The 3833-nt window shown below is 35.1% G+C and overlaps 1 protein-coding gene across 1 annotated transcript in view; it reads right to left on the reverse strand.

Annotated features, from left to right (window-relative positions):
• LOC107664233 (putative thiamine transporter SLC35F3) overlaps positions 1-3833 on the reverse strand; it is a 55086-nt gene that overhangs the window by 48434 nt on the left and 2819 nt on the right. The gene's annotated exons all lie outside the window — the stretch shown is intronic.

Here is a 3833-nt window from a genome sequence, read left to right on the forward strand (position 1 = left end):
GTCACTTTGGACGTGCGTTCACGACAGTACCATGACGCGAGCGTGTGGTTATTTTTGTTTTCTTTGTGCAAAAAAGTATGAAGTTGTTCTTTAGCTTGTTGCTATGTGGCTGCTAGGGTTCAAGTGTTAAAGGGATAGTTCACCCAAAAATGAAAATTTTATGTTTATCTGCTTACCCCCAGGGCATCCAAGATGTAGGTGACTTTGTTTCTTCAGTAGAACACAAGCAAAGATTTTTAACTCAAACCGTTGCAGTCTGTCAGTCATATAATGGAAGTGAATGGGAAAGAAACTGAACAGTATTTATATCGTTTTTTACCTCTGATTCACCGCAATGTCCGAACTGTCCTGAGCGCGTTCGCCTCTTCTTCTTCAGCTGGCGCATGACGCGTCTTCTTCTTCTTCTACCGCCACCTATCTCTCAAATGGACCATTGACACTCCTAATTGAGATTGTAGATAGAGTGTCAATGGTCCATTTGAGAGATAGGTGGCGGTAATGCACTTATAAGTCTGCGATCTGCCATAAAGCAAGAAGAAGAAGAAGACGCGCCACGCGCTGGACAGTTCGGACATTGTGGTGAATCAGAGGTAAAAAACGATATAAATACTGTTCAGTTTCTTGCACAGACCGATCGTTTCGTGTCTTTACACATTAATGTATCGTCACGAGCCGAAGGGTTTAATTTGGTTTTGTTTGTGTATGTTTTTTTGACTCTCAAAGCCGTGATCTTGGATGCCCTGGGGGTAAGCAGATAAACATCAAATTTTCCTTTAAAGGGATAGTTCACCTAAAAATGAAAATTCTGTCATCATTTACTCACCCCCAAGTTGTTTCAAACCTGTATGAATTCCTTTAAGCTGGTTCACATAAAAGATGATATTTTGAAGAATTTTGGTAATCAAACATTTGCTGGTAGCCATTGACTTCAAAATACTATAGAAGTCAGTGGCTACCAGCAGTTTGGTTACCAACATTCTTCAAAATATCATCTTTTGTGTTCAGCAGAAGAAACTCATACAGGTTTTGAACAAGTACAAGAATTTAAATTTTTGGGTGAATTATCCCTTTAATATTATTCTTATGGGTTTGTTCAAATCCCTAAGCCTAATATAAACAATAGCAATAGTGATGTTTGCCTTAGTAAGCATAAATAAGTAAAAGCAATAATAATAACAAAATCATTCATTTTAATTCACTAAGAATGCATTTATTTCCAAAAAAGTCAGAAGTTAAATCCCATGTTAAAATATAGGAGTCCAGTCCTAAAAATAATAATTGCAATGAAATTAGCTCACACTGATGGGACCACGCACTGTAACAAATATGACAACAAACATCAAACCTGCAGTACACAAATAACAGTCACAGGCAGAAAGTGTTTACAGAAACTGATTTAGGACCGCAGTGTAACTCTACAGTGCTGAGAGGGAACAGACACAGTTTTGTATGTTTGAGAAGCATTTATCAAAGTCTTGAAAGGCTGACAGTGATGGAAACCTCAGCGCTTTATCAGATCAACTCAGGCAAGAAAACTGTGTGCTTTTGCTCAGTAGTTCGCTAAGTAAGTGCTGTGCAACAAACTAGTGTGATTACAACCCCAGGGTTACAGACGTTAACATGATTCTAGATTTTTGATGCAAAAATATGATTTACACTTTTCTAACAGCATTATCAATCATTCAATAATCAAAAGTGACAGTATAATAAATTTTAAATTGTAATAAAATTCCACAGTATTACAATTACTGTATTCTTGATGCAGTATGTATAAGAGGAAAAAACATTTTAAAAATCTAACCGACCACAATCTTATACTGTACATATGACTTAAGTGTAAAACATTGTACTTTTCCTGAATTTCCATATATATATACAGGATCTTCATCTCCTCTTTATTAAGCTAAATAGACTCTACATCAACCTACAATGTACTAAAGCAGCCTCTCTTACCAATCACAATTCACTTCCACTTAAATCAGGGGACTCATTTCATGCCTGCCTGGTCAGTAAAAACAACACAGGAAGCAAACTGAGGATCACACAAGAAAATGACTCTGAATTCTGCATCTAAATTTGTCATTCAGCAATAACAGCAGTATTACTCAGTACACACTGATTATGCATTATGCAATGTTATCCAAAGTGACTTACAGTAAACTTACTTCAGAGATGATCTAGAACAAACTGTTCAGTGTTTTGCTCAAGGGCACAATAGCGACAATGAAACCACTCATGCATCACTCTCGAACCTGTGACCTTTGGGAACCCAACCAAAATTGTAACCACTGCAGTCCGCCTATATCTGTAAGTTATATGTACAGTGACGTCAAAAAGTATTTTCAAACTTAAAAATGTGAATTTAATGCATTAGAAAAAAATACAAACAATAAACCAAAATCCAAATGATATGCAAAATGCAATAAAAATGCAATGAACTATATATATATATATATATATATATATATATATATATATTATATACAGTTGTGGTCAAATTTTTCCACTTTGCAGTATCTGCAAAATGTTAATTATTTTACTAAAATAAGAGGGATCATTCAAAATGCATGTTATTTTTTATTTAGTACTGACCTGAATAAGATATTTCACATAAAAGACGTCTACATATAGTCCACAAGAGAAAATAACAGTTGAATGTATAAAAACGACCCTGTTCAAAACTTTACAAATGCTTGATTCTTCTGTGTTGTTACCTGGATGATCCACAGCTGTTTTTAATATATTTTGCTATAAAATTACAACAACATTTTTAAGTGTGGCTAAGAGCCCAAATAGTTTTTGAGGCCACTGTGATGACAAATAATGAGAAGTTAAATACAGATTTTCAATGTATCATGTAACTAAAGCATTTCTTGGTGTGTCCCAATGAAAGGTCAAGTGGGTGGTTTACTGTGCCTGTTTCTGAGCACACAGTGGCTAAAACATGCAGACAGCTCCTTTATCTAGGAGGAACAGTCACACAAAAGGGGATAACCAGGATAGGGACGGGAAGCTCTTCTCTTTATATCTGTAAAGCAGAAACACCCACCTCACCTCTGCCAAGATAGTGTTCATGTCTTTAAAAGGTTCGGTTATTTTATATGATTTAGGCATCATCAAATGTCTCAATGCTACATGCATTATTTGCAATAACGCACTGCACCTCCAGCAGATAGATCGATCAATCAATCAATCAATCAATCAATCAATCAATCAATCAGTCATTAATGAATTCTTATGAACCAAAGTGTCAAAATTCAAAAACCACAGCCTAATTGCATATCATCTTGTGCTGTCTTAAATCAAGTCAAGTCACCCTTATTTATAGCACTTTATACAATACACATTGTTTCAAAGAAGCTTCAAAGTAATAAACAGGAAAATGACAGAAACAATGAAGCAAACTTCTTCAGATATGAGACAGATTCGAATTATACTGTAAAGCAGCTCTAAAAAGACAATGGACATATTCACCTCATGACAGTTCAGCGTTGATTCAGATTTGGTTCAATAGTTCATCAGTAATAAAACAAGTTCAGTTCAGCCGTAAGCAGCTCTACAGAAGACAATAGTATCATTGAGCTTGAGTCAATAATTTACATCAATGACTTGATGTCAATTATCACCAAATTAGGTTCAGCTATAAAGCAGCTCTACAGAAGACAATAGTGCCATCATCAGTGTTGGGTAAATTACTTAAAAAGTAATTAATTATAGCTACTAATTACATCTTCAACAGTGTAATTTGATTACTGTACTAATTACTCTCTCTCAAAAGTTTTGCATTACTTATTACACTCTAAAAAATGCTGGGTTAAATATAACCCAGCGCT

Source organism: Sinocyclocheilus anshuiensis, unplaced genomic scaffold (genome assembly GCF_001515605.1).
Source record: "Sinocyclocheilus anshuiensis isolate Anshui unplaced genomic scaffold, SAMN03320099.WGS_v1.1 scaffold425, whole genome shotgun sequence".
NCBI classification, from domain to species: domain Eukaryota; kingdom Metazoa; phylum Chordata; class Actinopteri; order Cypriniformes; family Cyprinidae; genus Sinocyclocheilus; species Sinocyclocheilus anshuiensis.